The sequence below is a fragment of the Somniosus microcephalus genome, chromosome 14 (genome assembly GCF_052327205.1).
Source record: "Somniosus microcephalus isolate GS21.2 chromosome 14, FLI_Smic_1.0, whole genome shotgun sequence".
Classification (NCBI taxonomy): domain Eukaryota; kingdom Metazoa; phylum Chordata; class Chondrichthyes; order Squaliformes; family Somniosidae; genus Somniosus; species Somniosus microcephalus.
In genome coordinates, this window is record NC_141000.1 from 95273942 (window position 1) to 95293482 (window position 19541).

Genomic DNA, 19541 nt, shown 5'->3' on the forward strand with positions numbered 1-19541 from the left:
TTTTCAATACACTCGCTGAAGGAAAGAAGCATTTACATTTGCCTTCATATCTGGGTATGAAAACAAACTGCTTTTTTCAACTATTCTGAACCACTTTATAATTACAAAAAAGGAACAACAATGTGAAAGTTAGATCTTACGTTATGCTTCACTAGCAGATCAACATTTAAAGCATTCTGAAATTGCTCTCTGCTACTTTAGTTGAGGTGTTAACCCATTTAAAATAACACCTATGTTAAAATGATAGAGAGAGGAATATCAGAACATATTAGGTGTTATCAGTAATTCTCTCACAGTGTCATTTTAAATTACAAAATATAAAGGTGAGTGACCATGGAATATGAAACACTCCATAGGGCCTGACCTTGACCTTTTGTTAATGTACTGTAGTCAGGTGAAATAGTGTCGGCATGTATAAACCCAGGCATGAATGTTATTGATATTAGAAGATTTACATTTTAATCAGGAGAACTTGGATATGACTTGAAAATGGGTGTAAGGATCACGGTGCACGATTAACCCGCGCCTGTACACTGAGTTGCAGGCAGCACGGTAAATTTGTGTAGCCTGCACTTTTAAATGATTTCTGCATGCAGCCAACACTACCCCCGCTGTTCATTGGCTACATGCACCAGCGGGGGGCCCGATATGGCGAGTGTCTAGCGCTACTTAAAGGCAGCCACCAGCTCAGATGCTGACAGTGCGTGTATTTTAGAGGCTAGGTTAGAGGAAGGATCTGCACATGCTGAGACAGTACGTACTGTACAAGTGCACAGGATCCTGGGCGGGGGAAAGGATAGCGCAGGTGCCAGCTCGCCAGAGGGTGAGGTCTCACACTTGTTCTCTTGCTGAGGACTCAGATGAGGACTTCAGTGGGCCAGGCTACAGAATAAGGTGTACCCATCTATATGCTTGGTGCACTGGAAAGCCTGCCAGAAAGTCTGCGCTCACTGTCAAGGAGCACGGAGGAGTCCAGCACCAACTTGGCACAGGGCTTTGTGCAGAGCTTGGAGCCAATCCTTTCCAACATGGAATGGGTGGTCACCTCCATCAGCACACCTGTGGAACCAACCATGATGCAACATCTGATGGCCGATGTCACAGCTTCCATTGCAGCACAAGCAGCTTCTATCAAAGGTCTGAGTGCTGCAGTGGAAGGTCAGACTGCTGCCATGCAAGCTTAGACTGCTGCCATCATGGCTCTGGATACCAGTGTTCAAAGGGGCTTCCAGGGCGTCCATCAATCTTTTCTCCAACAGATTACTAGGATTACTGAGGCGACGCCCAGAAAGAGTGGGAGCGGCTCCATGGTTTACGAACCTGCTGTCCTCTCTCAGGATGACAGCATTCATCCTTCCACCCCTGCCACTCAGCCAGTGCCCTTGTTGTTGCCTGTCAGTCATCTGCAGTCTCCTCAATTGAAGGTCAGCAGCCTTCCACTACCCACGCTGTAGCCATTGGGGAAGCACCTCGTAGGAGCACGAGGACAGGCAAAGTCACACAGAAGAGGCACTAAGGGAATGCACAAGGGTGATTAATCTATTTTTGTATGCATTATGTCATGATTTCATTTATAAATTCGGATTGGAATGTGCATTTTTTGGTGGCTTTTAATTTTGTGTTGTTGAAAACAGTTGAAAACTTGTGTTCAGCTGTGTGAGGTTAAGAGAGGGCATTGGCTGGAGTGTGGCATTTGAAAATGGCAGTGCTGGCGTCAAATCAGCGTTGATTGACGTCATAATCAAACTGCTCTGCATGTTGCTGGCGGTACTTAGGTGTGCACGTGTAAACTACTGTACCAAGACGCCATCCAGTGCACTTTCCATCAGAAGTGTATGCCCGCATCTAGGACCCTATTTTCAATCTTTAGGCCGATTAGCACCTAAAAAAAGGGTGCTACAGAGCCCAATTTCTTCCAATTTCTCCCCCAATGTGTTTGCATGACATCCCTGAATCCAGTGTTTTAGAGGATGCGTTAATCCATCTATATATATAAAATGGTTGGTATGTCTGTCTTTCTGTCTGTTTGTCTTTCTGTCTGTCTGTCCGGCTATACAATCAAAAGTTATAGAGCGTACCTACACATATGTTATATCAAAAGAAAGCTTATCATTAGGGGAGTCTAATAGGTGTATTTACTTTTTGGTCAGACAAAAATTGTTCGGACAGTATACAAAAAAGGTTCAAAAAACGGCAACATTCCGCTCATTAGCGTTGAGTGACGTGATGGTTGACCAATCGTACAGGGGATTAACCTGATGGTTGACCAATCGGTGCGTCACAGGGGGCGTTTCATTGCGTGTGTGGGCGGGCCTAATCCTTCTGAGCTGAGGTGAGTGGCCGCCATCTTGATTCCTAACTATTAATTTATTTTTCCCACTTTCTGCCTGTTTATTTTGAAATATAGATTTCCAGCAAAAAAAAGTTGCTTTTAACAGAAAATAAAATCCTTCTCCAAAGGGCACTCGGGCTTTCCCCCCCTCGGCAGTGGATGAGCTGTCTGCAGGCCTCAGGCCTCGAAGCCTCGGCCTCTCCTCACCAGCCACGCCCGAGCTAGGCACCGCCCGTCCCGCTGGGCCCGCCCCGCGATCGCCACCATCTTGGTAAAGGCTGGCGGCGCGGGACTGAGCCGAGCGTAGCCATTGCCGCCATCTTAGTAAAGGCTGGCGGGGCAGGAGTCAGCACGCGCATCAACATCGGTGGCGGCCCGGAGCGCGACCTCAGCTAAGGTGAGTCCGGCTGGGCCTCACGCGTTAGGCCGCGCACCGGCCGGGCTCTCAGGAAAGGCAGACAGAGAGGGGGAGGGAGGGACAGAGAGGAAATCAGGGAGAGACAGGGGGAAGGAGAGGAGAGGGGGGGGAGGGAGAGCAGAGGGGGGGGAGGGAGAGGAGGGGGGGAGGGAGAGGAGGAGGGAGAGGAGAGGGGGGAGGGAGAGGAGGGGGGAGGGAGAGGGGGAGGGAGAGGAGAGAGGAGGGAGGCAGAGAGAGTAAAGCAGGGAGAGACGGGGAGGGAGAGAGAGAGGGTAAGGGAGGGAACGAGTGAGGGGTGGGAGAGGGAGGGAGAGCTCACCTTCTTCCTTCCTTCCTTCCTTCGCAGGGGTCCATCGGTCCAGGCCTGAGGCGCTCCTTCCCCCCCTCTCTCTCCAGGCTAATCCCGAACTAAATCCAGCAGTCTCTCTCTCTCTCTTCCCCCCCCCCCCAGTCTCTCTCTCTCTCTCTCTCTCCTCCCCCCCGTCTCTCTCTTCCCCCCCCGTCTCTCTCTTCCCCCCCGGCTCTCTCTTCTCCCCCCAGTCTCTCTCTCTCACTCCCCCGTCTCTCTCTCTCTCTTCCCCCCAGTCTCTCTCTCTCTCTCTCTTCCCCCCCCAGTCTCTCTCTCTTTCTCTCTCTTCCCCCCAGTCTCTCTCTCTTTCTCTCTCTTCCCCCCCAGTCTCTCTCTCTTTCTCTCTCTTCCCCCCAGTCTCTCTCTCTTTTTCTCCCCCCAGTCTCTCTCTCTTTCTCTCTCTTCCCCCCAGTCACTCTCTCCCCCCCAGTCTTTCTCTTCTCCCCCCAGTCTCTCTTCCAACAACAACATGCCCTCAAAAAACCCTCGGCACCGCCGGGCACTCCAGCTAGTTTATAATAAATGGGTTAACAACTGAGTTAAACTACTGGATAAGGAATGTCATAAAAGCACGTTAAGTGTCCCTCTACTAATATCATCAGAAGTAATTTCAGGCTATATTCTCTCATTTCTGTACCTTCCATCCATTTGCATTTTGAGTAAAATCAGCAACAACTTACATAATTTTCATACTCTGTTAATACTAAATGTTTAGGAGATTCTGGTCATTAAATACCTGCTCTGCTTACAGACAATAGAACTGATTACCTTGGTGTAGCCTTTACATTTTTCTGCTTATTCGGCAGAACTATATGCTGAAGAAGGCAGATGGACCTGACAGAAGATTAAAGAAGCTGTCCTTTTAAAGGGTGGGGGGGGGCAGTGGGCTTTGTTACAGTTTTGTACAGAGGAAATGACACTGTCATGTGAAGTTATGGACTGTATGTCACTAAATTCTTTATATATGAGTTTGAGTTAAAAAAAAATGGAAATAAAAAAAAAGCCCCAAAACCACATTGCAGAAGAATGCGCCCCAGCAGATGAAGTGGCGGCTTCGATCTGAGCTTTCTGTAAAGGCCGATAGGCTTATGTTTGAACTGCATTTTCAGAACAGGATATTTCTGGTTGACTGAAGAACTAAGCCAAGAATTCCCCATTGTGGCGACCCCTCGAGACTGGAGAAAGAAAACCTCGGTATATATCAATGCATCTCGCTGCAACAAATCCTTATGACATAATTAAAAAGAAGTTCTACAGCCAAAACAGGATAACAATGCTTATGGGAAAGCTGCTACTTATTGCCAAGTTATGTCCCGGAAATATGGATCACATGTAGTATCTTGCTTGTGCATGATGGCCTGGGATAAGGCGATTGAAGATGGATGGGTTTATTAGATCGTTCAGCATGAGGTATTATTTCAAATTTTATTCTAGTCTGTCTCACTGCAAAACAAATATTAGCCCAGTTGGCAAGTTCACATATTAATACAAACTAGTTAGAAAGAAAGGACTTACATTTATATAGCACCTTTCACGATCAAAGCACTTTACAGCCAATTAATGTACTTTTTTGAAGTGTTGTAATGTTGGCAACAGCCAGCTTGCACACAGCAAGGTCCCACAATCAGCAATGAGATAATGACCTGTTTTAGTGACGTTGATTGAGTGATAAATATTTGGCAGGGCAGCGGGAGAACTCCTTGCTTCTCTTGGAATAGTGCCATGGAATCTTTTACGTCCACTTGAGAGGGAAGACAGGGCCTCGATTTAAAGTCTCATCCAAAAAGAAGTGCTCCTTCAGTTTCCACAATGAGCGGAAAACTAAGGGTAGATACTTTGCTAAACTACTGTTTTAAACTGAAATGATAATAAGGCCGCGAACTTAATGGAGGAGGCGGATTGGAGTCGGGTTGCCTGGTGGGCGGCTTCCAGTCCCGCTGCCAGTTTCAGCCGCTCCCTAATCTAGATTTTAAGTTAAGTGGGCTCATTAATCCCGCCGTGCGCGCTACCCGGCCCAATGAGTGGGAGCGGGTCTGCTACTCGCCTCTGCTGACGTCACTCAGTTGTTTTTAAAGGGCTCCATGTAGCCCGAGCTTCTCATTTCCTTTCTTTTGCTCTGGGAATCGTCCAGCTCATTATGACTGCTGCAAGGGCAAAGGCTTCACCAAGGTTTGTTGAAGACTCCCTCCAAGCTCTAGTGGAGGGAGTGAGAGGGCGCAGGGACATTCTGTTCCCTCGCGATGGCCGGAGGAAGCCTCCTCAGCAAACAAAGGCAGCCTGGCTGCGAATTGCTGAGGAGGTCAGCGCTAGGTCAGTTTGTTCATGCACATGGGTCCAGTGCCGAAAATGCTTCAATGATCTTCTGCGCTCATCCAAAGTGAGTATCACATCACACTTTACTTCAACCTGCTTCCCTTCACTTCTCATCACCAGCACTCTGCATTGTCAGCCTGCTCCTCCACATCCCACCTTACCCTTACTTCCCTTGCACCCTTACCTATCCCTCTCTCTGTACTGAATCACTTCACCATTCTACTATGCACCCCTCACACTTGCTCTCCCTGTTATGCAATGACAACAACTAACAATGCACATGGAGGCTCCTTCCTCTTGGCACCTCACTCCATCTTGGCCTCCCTCTAAGCTTCTATGTTATGGATTCTTCACACTCACTCCATCAATCTCGATGAAACTCAACTTGTGTCCCCCCTTGCAGGAAAAGATAGCCCACTTTAAGAGGGAGAGAGCGAAGACAAGAAGGAGGGCCACCATCCCTTGCAACGTTGACTAGTGCTGAGGAGGCTGTTCATGAGATAGTTGGAGGTGGCGAGGAGCTGGAAGTGGGGGACGGAGAGACGGGCGCATTAGATGAAGCTGGTGACAGAATACATTTTAACCCCTCTCTTTTATATTTCATGATTGACTGAAATGGCAAATGATGTTCATAGAGATTGACTTTTGATCATCTGCACAATAGGATGTGTCCTAAATATCAGATGTCTACCTCATGCCTTTACTCTCCCACAGGACCATCGAATGCCCCTCCCCACGATCCAGGAGGAAGAGGAAGACAACTCCTCAGAGGAGCCAGCAGCCTCTGAGGGAGCAGCGTCACCAGAACTCAGCGCACCCAGCACCAGCACAGAGACGCACACCTCGGTGGGTCCCTCGCCACATAGAATAGTGTTGTCATCTAGTGTATCGCAGCTCACAAGTGAGCATCAGCAGATGGTGGAGAAAGCCACAGCAGTGGAAAGTCCTTGTCGGAGGTCGCAGGACTCTCCTAGCTCTGCTCAGCTGCATGTAGACCCTGTGCCTCTGGGGCCATCTAGAAAGAGAGCGGTGCTGGAACTTCAGCAACAAATGCAGGAGTTTCTGGCAGAGTTTGCATCCACGGTAACTGCGAGTGTGCAGAGAATGGAGGAGTCCATCTCAAACATGAGCACTGCCATGGTGGAGGCAATGGCGCATGAACGTGCCGCCATGGAGAGGGTGGCAACCTCCTTGGAGGACATAACTTGCCAGACTCAACAGAGCATGGTGACTCTTCTAAATCGATGGTCTGCTATGGAGGATAGATGGGCATCTATTGAGGAGCGACACCAGGGGTACATGGACGTCCCCGTTATGAGGACTGTCAGTACAGAGATGGGTCCTCATGGCCCCACTGTTGTGCAGCAAGGTGCTCTCCAGCCACTTGCTAGCAGTAAAGTGCAGGTGACCCATGAAAGGGATGTTGGTGGCCCACAACAAAGAAGTGTGGGCTACTCTCCAAATGCTCACATGACCATGCCACCGGGGAGCCCTCGGTCAGGGCCCCAGATTCCACACCCAAATGAGATGGCCGTCTCAGCCCCTGCACAGCCGCAGGAAGAGCAGACTGTTGCGGAGACCTCCCAGGCTCCCAAACCCAGAGGACGCCTGCCAAAGCCGTCTAAGAAGGTGCAGCATCAAAGTGAGCAAGGTGCCTCTACATCTGCTGAAGCCACAGGGGAAGCACCACGTAGAAGCACGCGTAAGAGGAAGTTAACACACAAATAATCACAAGGGTAATCACTTGGGTGTTTTAATGTGTGAAGAAGTACCACTTGTCATCCAGATTGTGATTGCATTAAACAAAAGTGATGGCAAAGATTTAAAGTTTTGGCCTATGTGTGCTGAGAAATGGAAGTTGCACAGTGAGGGCTCAGGGCTACTTGCATTTGTAATGATGGTGGTGAGAGTGATAGGAAAGCACTGTTTATTGAACAGGTGATGTGTGGTGTGTTAAGCAGCTCATCCTGATATTCATCTCCATTTGCCAGCCACCTGTGGTTGAAGCGTAACCTACGCAAAACTGGCATGGATGAGTACATCCCTTGCCTGACGGTCAGCAATGTGGTCGCGTGCTGCTGGATTGGCCACATCCGGCACTGCAAAGCATGGCTCCTCGGGCTCCTCATCCTCCTCATCCTCCTCCTCGTCCTCATCCTCCTCCTCGTCCTCTTCCTCGTCCTCCTCATCGTCCTCCTCCTCCTCTTCTTCCAAGGAGGCTGTGCGCTGAGCCACTTGTTCCTCAGGCAGCACTAAGCCACGCTGCTGTGCGATGTTGTGCAGGGCACAGCAGACCACGATGATTCTGGACACCCTGGTTGGTGCACACTGCAGGGCTCCACCAGATCTGTTGAGGCATCTGAATCACATTTTGAGCAAGCCAATGGTTTGCTCTATGATCCTTCTGTTCGAATTGTGGCTCACATTGTACCGCTCCTCAGCCTCGTTTGATATCCTCCTCATCAGTGTCATGAGTCACTTTTTCAGGAGATAGCCCTTGTCACCAAGTAGCCATCCGGTTTGATGGATGGAAGAGCTGAGGCACAGTAGACTGGCACAGGATGAACGAGTCATGGCAACTGCCAGGGAGCTTTGCGCAAACATGCATAATGTTCTTCCTGTGGTTACACACCAGCTGGACGTTAAGGGAGTGGAATCCCTTTCGGTTGACAAATACAGCTGGGTGGTGATGGGGTGCTCTAACGGCCATATGTGTGCAGTCTACGACGCCCTGCACCCTTGGGAAGCCTGTCATATTTACAAAGCCAACCGCACATGCGATCACACTTGCTTCATCCGTGGAGAAGTGGATGTAATTGTGCGACTTTGCAAAGAGGGCATCAGTGACCTGCGTGATGCAGGTGTGTGTGGCCGACTGGGAGATGCCGCTGATTTCTGCAGCTGATCCCTGGAAGGAGCCCGAAGCAAAGAAGTTGAGTGCGGTGGAGACTTTGACAGCCACAGGTAAGGGGTGTTCACATTCTGCTCTGGGCTCCAGGTGTTGGTGCAGCATTGCACAGATGTCAGCGACTACCTCTTGCGAAAGTCTCAGTCTCCTTTGGCACTGCTGTTCACTCATGTTGAGGAAGCTCATCCTCGGCCTGTAAACCCTGTGTTGGGGGTATCTCCTGCGGTGCATGCAGCCCTGCGCTGATGCCCTCTGCCCTGTGCAGTATCAGGTGGCTGAGGAGAAGGTTGGCGCTCCTGGTGTTGGTGCTGCTGCTGTGCCTGGTTCTGCTGCTGCCGCAGCTGCTCTTCCTCCGAATCTGACGACCAGGATGAGAGGATATAAATGGTTCCCATTCCGCTGGTATATATCTCAGTCGAGGAATAGAGGTTGTTTACGCTCAGCCAAAGTGGCCAGAGGGTTTTCCAAGGAGGTCACACTGCAGATGGATTTCAGCTTGAACACTCACAAGATCAGTAGAGCTGCAAAATGTGTTCCAAAACCTCAAAGCATTAAATTGTGGCAGCTGAAACTCAGAGATGTTGCAGGAGCTTTTAAGCTGTTGGAACAGCTGCCAACAATCCAGGTCCTTGGTAAACCCAGCACAATGCAGCTGGCGTGTTTGTCTGATGGTGGGCAACGTGCAGAAAAAGCTGCAAAATCGCAACAGGCAGTTAAAATAAGCTGTTAACTGCCTTAAGTGCCTCTCCTGCCATTTGGTTGGGTCAGATCGGGACTTGCAGACCCGACACTTTCCAAAGTAGCGTGGAGGTGGGATGGCAGCGGGTTCGCAACCCACCGTCGATCATTTAGATTTTCGCTACCGACCCGCCTCCAAACCCGCCCTGTGAGCTCTATTAAATTCGCAGCCTAAGATTCCAGTTAACGTCATATATAAATACCAATCAATGTAGTAAAAAAAACTTCACTACATATATAACTATTATTCATGTTTTTTTAAGACCAACCATTTGGACATTTCTAAAAGTGAAGCAGTTAATTATTCTGAAATATTCACACTCGCATGAATTCACAAAATAAATACAGATGATGAAGGCCATTGCACCCATTTAAAATTAGCCTTTCAGAAAGATCATCCTAACATGTAACTTGTTCAGAAATGGTTCCAGAGTTTTGACCTCCACTACCTAAAAGTCCATCCCAAGAACTGGTCACTTTTTATGAAGACCATCCTGACATCAGCGCTACATTTACCTTTTGCTATTTTGAACGTGTGTCCCTTTGTCCTCGTGTAATGATTTAGTTTGTGGTGGTGTTCGGATCTACCTTTTTTATACAATTTATTATCATTCTTAACTTTATAAGAAAACTCTCAGTTTCCTTTTAAATCTGAAAAGTCTAAGGCCTAGAAATTTAATTGTGCTGTAAAACGGGCGCAATGAGGGTTTGGCATGCACTGCACGCGCCTTAGTGTTGTCCCAGGCAGCACATAATATTCATGCTGTGAGCTCATTATCATGTCAGGCGTGCAGCCAGCTCTACCCGCGCTATTCATTGGCTGCATGCCTGTTTGGGAGAGCCGGAAATTGTGCGTCTCTGATGCAATGCAAAGGCAGCCAGCACCTCTGAAAGGTAATGTGCATTCCGACAGCAGCACGAGGGAATCCAGCCCCAATTTGTATTAAGGCTTCACGCAGAGCATGGAGAGAGTGGTCAGCTTCATCAACACGACACTGCCACCTTGGCTTTGGGAGCTATGTTGACAGGGCCTTCCAGAGTATCCCCTCACTCCTGCACTCTTCTCGCGCAGAGCTGCAAGTGTGCTGAGGTGCAGTCCCAGGAGAGTGGCTGCATGGGATAGGCACCTGTTGTTCTCTCTCAGGATGACTGCAGCCAGCTCCCCCTAGCTCCTCCTCCTGCTGTTCCTGCTGCACTTGTTACTGCCCAGGTGCATGTAAGGGCTGGTTTGTCATGGTGGCAAAGTTATGAAGCCTGCAGCATATGACCACAAATCTAGATTCCCACCCATGGGTGTACTGCAAAGCTCTTCCCAAATGGTCCAGAACATTACTCAAGGGAACGGTAGCGTAGTGGTAATGTCACTGGGCTAGTAATCCAGAGGCCTGGACTAATGATCCAGAGACGTGAGTTCAAATTCCACCACGGCAACTGGGGAATTTAAATTCAGTTAATTAAATAAATCTGGAATAATTGCTAGTATCAGTAATGGTAACCATGAAACTATCGGTTTGTCGTAAAAACCCATCTGGTTCACTAATGTCCTTTAGGGAAGGAAACCGGACAGACCACCCGGCATCGACCTCAGCACCGGCTACTGTCACGGCAACGGCACAACCAGCCCAGTCAACCCTGCAAAGTCCTCCTCACCAACATCTGGGAACTTGTGCCAAATTTGGGAGAGCTGACCCACAGACTAGTCAAGCAACAGCCTGACATAGTCATACTCACAGAATCATATCTTTCAGCCACTGTCTCAAACTCCTCCATCACCATCCCTGGGCATGTCCTGTCCTACCGGCAGGCTATACAGTCGGGAAGGCGTGGCCCTGGGAGACCTCAACATTGACTCCGGACCCCATTAAGTCTCCTAGCTTCAGGCCAAGCATGGGCAAGGAAACCTCCTGCTGATTACCACCTACCGCCCTCCCTCAGCTGATGAATCAGTTCTCCTCCATGTTGAACACCACTTGGAAGAAGCACTGAGAGTAGCAAGGGCACAGATGTACTCTGGGTGGGGACTTCAATGTCCACCACCAAGAGTGGCTCGGTAGCACCACTACTGGCCGGGTCCTGAAGGGCATAGCTGCCAGTCTGGGCCTGCGACAGGTGGTGAGAGGACCTGCATGAGGCAAAAACCTACTTGACCTCGTCCTCACAGTCATTGTGGAGACAAAGTCCTGTCTTCAAACTGAGGACACCCTCCATCATGTTGTGTGGCACTACCAGATCTAGCAGCTCAAAACTGGGCATCCATGAGGTGCTGTGGTCCATCAGCAGCAGCAGAATTGTACTCCACCACAATCTGTAACCTCATGGCCCAGCATATCCCTCACTCTACCATTACCACCAAGCCAGGCGACCAGCCCTAGTTCAATAAGGGGTGTAGAAGAGCATGCCAGGAGCAGCACCAGGCGTGCCTAAAAATGAGGTGCCAACCTGGGGAAGCTGCAACACAGGACTACATGTATGCTAAAAAGCGGAAGCAGCATGCTATAGACAGGGCTAAGCGATCCCACAATCAACGGATCAGATCAAAGCTCTGCAGTCCTGCCACATCCAGTCGTGAATGGTGGTGGACCATTAAACAACTAACGGAAGGAGGAGGCTCCATGAATATCCCCATCCTCAATGATGGTGGAGCCCAGCACATGAGTGCAAAAGACAAGGCTGAAGCGTTTGCAACCATCTTCAGCCAGAAATGTCGAGTGGATGATCCATATTGGCCTACTCCTGAGGTCCCCACCATCACAGAAGCCAGTCTTCAGCCAATTCGATTCACTCCACGTGATATCAAGAAACGGCTGAGCGCACTGGATACAGCAAAGGCTATGGGCTCTGACAACATTCCGGCTATCGTGCTGAAGACTTGTCCTCCAGAACTAGCCGCACCTCTAGCCAAGCTGTTCCAGTACAGCTACAACACTGGCATCTATTCGACAATGTGGAAAACTGCCCAGGTATGTCCTGTCCACAAAAAGCAGGACAAATCCAACCCGGCCAATTACCGCTCCATCAGTCTACTCTCAAACATCAGCAAAGTGATGGAAGGTGTCATCGACAGTGCTATCAAGTGATTGTGCTATCAAGCAGCACTTACTCACCAATAACCTGCTCACTGATGCCCAGTTTGGGTTCCGCCAAGACCACTCGGCTCCCGACCTCATTACAGCCTTGGTCCAAACATGGACAAAGGAGCTGAATTCCAGAGGTGAGGTGAGAGTGAATGCCCTTGACAGCACTTGACCGAGTCTGGCATCAAGGAGCCCTAGTAAAACTGAAGAAAATGGGAATCGGGGGAAAACGCTCCATTGGCTGGAGTCATAACTAGAACAAAGCAAGATGGTTGTGGTGATTGAAGGTCAATCATCACAGCCCCAGGACATTGCTGCAGGAGTTCCTCAGGGCAGTGTCCTAGGCCCAAACATCTTCAGATACTTCATCAATGACCTTCCCTCCAACATAAGGTCAGAAATGGGGATGTTCGCTGATGACTGCTCAGCACCATTCACAACCCCTCAGATAATGAAGCAGTCCATGCCCGCATGCGACAAGACCTGGACGACCTTCAGGCTTGGGCTGATAAGTGGCAGGTAACATTCGTGCCACAGAAGTGCCAGGCAATGACTATCTCCAACAAGCGAGAGTCTAACCTCCTCCCCTTGACATTCAACAGCATTACCATCGCCGAATCCCCCACCATCAACATCCTGGCGAGTGTCTCACCTCCTGACTCCCCAAAGCCTTTCCACCATCAACAAGGCACAAGTAAGGAGTGTGATGGAATACTCTCCACTTGCCTGGATGAGTGCAGCTGCAACAACACTCAAGAAGCTCGACACCATCCAGGACAAAGCAGACCACTTGATTGGCACCCCATCCACCACCTTAAACATTCACACCCTCCACCACCAGCGTACCGTGGCTGCAGTGTGTACCATCGACAAGATGCAAAGCAGCAACTCGCCAAGGCTTCTTCGGCAGCACCTCCCAAACCCACGACCTCTTCCACCTAGAAGGACAAGGGCAGCAGGCACATGGGAACACCACCACATCCAGGTTCCCCTCTGTTATGTATTTTGTGTTCTCCTCCCACCTGTAGTGTATGTGCTTTAAGTCAGAACTACTTTTTACAGCTCCTGTATACTGTAGTACCGGCAGTAATCACACCGGTATATAAGCTGTGCGCATGCCTCTGTACTCCAGTCTAGAGATGACCCTCCTCCGGTAAAGACCTGTTGTTTGTTTATGTACAGCATCTGTGTAATTCTTTATCCACTGAACCACGGATCTAACAGTGGCGACGAGTGTTGATGCGAATCTACCTGCAACATTAAACAAAGAAAAAAATTTTTTTTTTAAACAGTCAAGTCCAGGAACACGGGCGTCGACCGCGAGCAACCGCCCAGCAGTCAGGCAGAGATCCAACTTTGCTGGGGAGGCTGTGGAGAGCCGGGCTTGGTTCCCCAGCCACAACAAGCAGTAAGAGACCGACGACAGGTCCAGAGCAGACCCTTCCCGAGCAGCGGCGGCTGGAGCCGACCGACGGCAGAGAGAGAGAGCCGGGCAGCGTCGACGGGGTAAGAAAGAGGGTGAAGAGAGCAGGGTGCAGCTGGGGATTGATCACCGAGCGGCGTCGAGGAAAAATACTGCAAACCGGAGAGAGAGAGGGTAAGAAACAGCCGGGTTCTAGACTGAGCGGCGTCGACAAATATCAAGAGAAGAACGCGCAGAGCACAGCCAGGGATCACGGGCTGATCAGGGTCTGCGGGGCGAAGCAAGGGGAGACGCCATTGAGCCGCGGAGAAGCAGGGAGAGCGCGGGAGGCGCCATTGAGCCGTGGAGAAGCAGGGAGAGCGCAGGAGGCGCCATTGAGCTGCGGAGAAGAAGGAAGAGCGCGGGAGACGCCATTTTGCGAAGCCGCAGCGGAGAAGACGGGCGAGCGCGGGAAGGAAGGAAAGTGCAGGAGACGCCATTTTGTGCCACCGGAGAAGAAGGGGAAGCGCGGGAGGCGCCATTGGGATAGTTAACGCACAACCAAGGATGCCGAAGAGTGGCAGTATCTCTACGTTCGACAATGAAGTCGAAGATTGGGCGACATATGTGGAACGTATTGAGGTGTAGTGCAGGGCGAATGAAGTGCCAGATGCTAATAAAGCACTGGTTCTGTTAAATTCCATGGGTGCAAAAACTTATGGGTTACTGTGAAATCTAATAACCCCAGAGAAGCTGGTAAACAAGGATTTTGGAAGCATAGTAGAAATCCTACAGGACCACTTAAGCCCCACACCGCTGCTGATAGCAGAATGATTTAAGTTCCATAAAAGGAACCAACACAAAGACAAAAGCAATGCTGAGTACCTAACGGAACTGCGCAAGCTATCGAAATACTGCCAGTTTGGAGCGGGACTAGCAGACACGTTAAGGGACAAGTTTGTGTGTGGGCTACAAAGTGAAGGAACCCAGAAGCGGCTTCTATCAGAAAAGGACCTTACGCTGGACAAAGCTTTCAATATGGCAGTATCACACGAAGCAGCCGCAAGGGGCGCTGCAGAGATACAACGGAGACCGCAAGAATACGGCACCAACGAAATGACCTATGGAACAGGGAAGTGCTATCGCTGCGGCAGAACAACACATGACCAGAAATATTGTTGGCTCAAGGACCAAGTGTGCAGACAGTGTGGGAAAGCAGGACACATAGCAAGAGCCTGCAGGTCTGGGAAGAAAACCAACAGTAAGAAATCTCCACAGGAGAAGTACAAAAAGGTACACCAGGTGATGGACAGTGGTTCAGACGAACAGAAAAGTGACACAGACTCCGGAAGCAAGGAGCTGGGTTGTCTGAAACTACATAATGTAACTGAAATAGAGGATCACCAGACTATCTGGGTTACATTCAAGATAGACGGAGTCCAAGTGGAAATGAAATTGGACACAGGGTCAGCTCTAACAGTCATAAATCAAAGAGACTACAAGCGGCTATTTTCACACATACCCTTGAAAGCTACAGAGATTGTCTTGAAGATGTATACGGGGCAAAAAGTCTACCCCAAAGGAAAAATAAGGGTGAAAGTGACATATAAAGGTCAGGAAATACCTAAAATGGATATATATGTATTGCCAAATGGAGGACCACCACTGCTAGGACGCGAGTGGATCCGGAAGATACATTTAGATTGGCATTCCATACAGGCACTGAAGGTGGAGGCCAAAAAGGATGACGACGTCACACCTGGACGACTGTCAAAAATGCTAACTGACGCGAAAGAAGTGTTCCAGGAGGGACTAGGAACACTAAAAGGAATAACAGCAACAATTAAAATAGAGGATAATGCAAGCCCAAAGTTTCTGAAGGCCAGACCAGTGCCTCATGCGATCAGACCAGCGGTTGAAGCAGAGCTCGAAGGGTTGGAACATTCAGGAGTACTGTCCAAAGTGGACTGGAGCGAGTGGGCTACACCCATCGTCCCTGTAATGAAGAGGTCATTGAGCAATACGCCTGGGGAACCAAAGAAGGTCCGCATCTGTGGGGATTTTAAGGTGACAGTGAACCCAGTCCTTCACACGGTGCAATATCCGCTTCCACGAATTGAGGATATTTTCGCCTCGCTATCTGGTGGTAAACGCTTCACCAAAATTGAACTAGCCCAGGCGTACTTGCAAATGGAGGTAGAAGAAGCTTCGAAACATTACCTTACGATCAACACCCATAAAGGTCTCTATCAATACAACCGGCTGGTGTTTGGAGTAGCCTCGGCTCCGGCTATCTGGCAAAAGACGATGGATCAGGTCCTGCAAGGGATTCCAGGGACCCAGTGTTATTTGGACGACATCTTGGTCACGGGCGAAAATGACGGTGATCACCTCGCTAACTTGGAGAAGGTGCTCACCAGATTAAAGGAATATGGGCTACGAGCTAATCGCCACAAGTGCGAGTTTTTCCAGAAACAGATCTCGTATTGCGGCCACGTCATCGATGAAGAGGGGTTACATAAGTCCCCTGACAAGATTGAGGCAGTAGTCAAGGCTCCAGCACCGGAAAATGTGTCACAACTGAGGTCGTTCCTCGGGCTGGTAAACTATTACCACAAGTTCTTACCAAATTTGTCTACGGTACTACACCCGCTGAACACCCTATTGCAAACAGGGGTACCATGGGAGTGGGATGACGAACGTAGACGAGCTTTCCAGAAGTTCACCTTGCTGACTGACCACCAACCACTTGTCTCCATCTTTAATCCTAAGAAGGGCATGCCAGTAATGACTGCACAGCGGTTACAAAGATGGTCCCTGTTTCTAGGGGCGAATCAATATGAAATAGAATATAAAGGCACGAAACAGCATGGGAACGCTGATGGGCTATCGCGCCTGCCACTGCCTACGGTGGAGGAAGCACCAGCAGTGGACCCTATCGAGATATTTTATTCGTTGATAATTGAACGATTGCCAGTAACAAACGCAGATATAGAGAAGGAGACCCGCAATGATCCGACGCTGTCACGGGTATATGAATTGACGGTGAGGGGATGGCCAACACATGGCGACTCACTGTTGCCAGCATTCTCATCCAGAAGAGAACAGCTGTCAGTATGCCAGGGGACAGTAATGTGTGGATCCAGAGTGGTGATTCCACCCAAGTTAAGGGAGAGAGTGCTAAAGGAGCTACATGAAGGTCATCTGGGGGGAGTGAAAATGAAATGCCTTGCTAGGGCTTATGTGTGGTGGCCAGGAATCGATCAACAAATCGAAGACCTAACTAAGAGCTGCTTAGGATGCCAGAAGGTCCAAAATGCACCACCACATGCCCCTCTACACCCATGGGAGTGGCCCTCCTCTCCATGGCAACGGGTGCACATTGATTTCGCTGGTCCATTCATGGACTCAATGTTCTTAATAGCAGTGGATGCTCATTCAAAGTGGCCTGAGGTGATAAAAATGTCTTCAACCACTACAGAGAAAATGATTGCAGTCCTACGGACCATATTTGCCAGAAACGGTTTGCCAGAGCAGATCTGCTCTGATAATGGACCACAGTTTGTGTCCGACGAGTTCCAAAAATTCATGAAAAGGAATGGGGTAAGGCATTACACATCCGCCCCGTATCATCCAGCCACCAATGGATTGGCTGAGAGGTTCGTACAAACCTTTAAGAAGGCGATAAAGGCCACGTGTGACGAGGAAATTCCACTACAGCATAAGATGGACAATTTCTTATTAGCCTACCGAAACGCGACACATGCAGTTACCAACCAGACCCCGGCCATGATGTTCTTTAACCGAAGGTTGAGATCTCGTCTGGACTTGCTCAGACCAAATGTGCGAAGAAATGTTGAGGACAAACAATTCCAGCACATCAACGAGAAGCCGACAAGGAGCTTCAATGTAGGGCAACCAGTCTTGGCCCGTGACTATCGAACAGAGAAGTGGCAACCTGGAACGATATGTACAAGGCAGGGGCCATTAATGTACACAGTGAATGTCGGGGAGAACATTGTGAGACGCCACGTCGATCAGATCTTAGCGTCACAGGAAGGCGTCAACCCCATGTCTCGAGTACCTGGGGACGAACCCGACATACCGGTAGCATCTACTTCAGACCCAGTAGCAGTGGAACCCGATGAACTACCCGATGAAAAGGGGTCAGAATCGCCTCTGCACCAAGAACAAGAACCTCCGGAAAGGCGCTATCCCGAAAGGGTCAGGAAGCTGCCCCAAAGACTGAATCTATAAATGGACTTTTTGTTATTGAATGTACATGTAAAAATGTAATTGTTATTTGAATATTAAGGGGGTATTATTAATCTAAAAAGGGAGGAATTGTAGTGTATGTGCTTTAAGTCAGAACTACTTTTTACAGCTCCTGTATACTGTAGTACCGGCAGTAACCACACCGGTATATAAGCTGTGCGCATGCCCCTGCACTCCAGTCTAGAGATGACCCTCCTCCAGTAAAGACCTGTTGTTTGTTTATGTACAGCATCCGTGTAATTCTTTATCCACTGAACCACGGATCTAACACCACCTGTGGTGGCGCTGTCACTGGAGATAAATGGTTGGGTGTTCTCTGTTAAGTTTAGCTCTCTTTGTTCAGAACTTGCCAGAACTTCCTTTCCTTCCAATAAAGCACTTCATGTTTGAATCTCTGAGTTCTGAGTCCTAAATTGTGTCTGGGTAGAAAGGTACCAACACAACAAGTGGCAACGAGGAGCGGATGAATCTGTGTACATTACGGGTGCAGTGAGTAAACAGAAATTTTAATTTGAAACGTGAGATGGCTACTATATTAGGAAACATCGGTGATTTTGATGAAAATGTGGAGCAATGGAGCGCATATACGGAACGTTTTGACTATTTTGTATTGGCGAATGCGGTGGCAAATAAAAAGGTCGTGCCTACCTTTTTGAGTGTAATCGGGCCGAAGACATTCAATTTACTTCGCAGCCTCGTGCAGCCAGATAAGCCAGGAACTAAAACATATAAGCAACTAGTGGAAATTCTTGGAGCACATTTTTCACCAAAACCTCTGGTTATTGCTGAGAGATTTAGATTTCACAAACGGAATCAAGAGGAGGGGGAATCAGTGACGATGTTTATTACTGCTTTAAAAAGGTTATCAGAACACTGCGAGTTCAAGGAGGTGCTGAAGGACACCATTAGAGACAGACTCGTGTGTGGTCTGCAAAATGCAGCCACACAGAAGCGCCTTCTTACTGAGGACAACCTTACTCTTGAAAAGGCCATTGAAGTTAGTGTCTCCATGGAGATGGCGGAAAAGGAGGCTCACCAGTTGAGTTCAACAGGGAGAGTTCACAAGGTGTCGTCTGAGCCTAAAGGTGCGCGGAATGGCACATGTTACCGTTGTGGGAAAACGGGCTATCACGCTAATGACTGCTGGTGTACGGAGCTGGAATGCCGAAATTGTGGCAAAAAGGGTCACATTGAACGCGCCTGTAGAGGTAAAAAAAAGAACAGACAGAGCTGGGAAGCATGGAAGCAAAATGTCTGTATTTGGACAAGAGAGGAAAAAGAGTGTTCATTCAGTGCAGTATGATGAAACAAGCAAAACAGAGGGGAGCGACACCTCTGAGGAGGAAGAGGTGCACATACTGACGGTTGCAGGTGATTCAAATGGCTACTGGGTGTCACCACTGGTGGAGGGACAATCAGTGCGGATGGAGGTGGACACAGGCGCGGCTGTGTCCCTTGTTTCAGACACTGTCTACAACAAAATGCTAAAGCATCTTACCCTTCAGCCAACAAATATTGTGCTAAAGACGTATACCGGCGAACCTGTGGCCATGAGAGGCGTCATTGAGGTGACAGTTAAATTGAACGGACAGACTGCAAAACTGCCACTATATGTGGTAAAGGGAAATTACCCATCGCTACTGGGACGTGCGTGGCTAGAGAAAATCACGCTGGACTGGCCTGCAGTCCGCATGATGTCAAAAGGGGAGTCAGGTCTGACTGCAGTGTTAAA

General features: G+C 49.1%; 1 pseudogene; it reads left to right on the forward strand.

Annotated features, from left to right (window-relative positions):
• The first annotated feature begins 908 nt into the window (after positions 1-908).
• Positions 909-19541, forward strand: part of LOC147107723 (uncharacterized) — a 191330-nt pseudogene continuing 172697 nt past the window's right edge.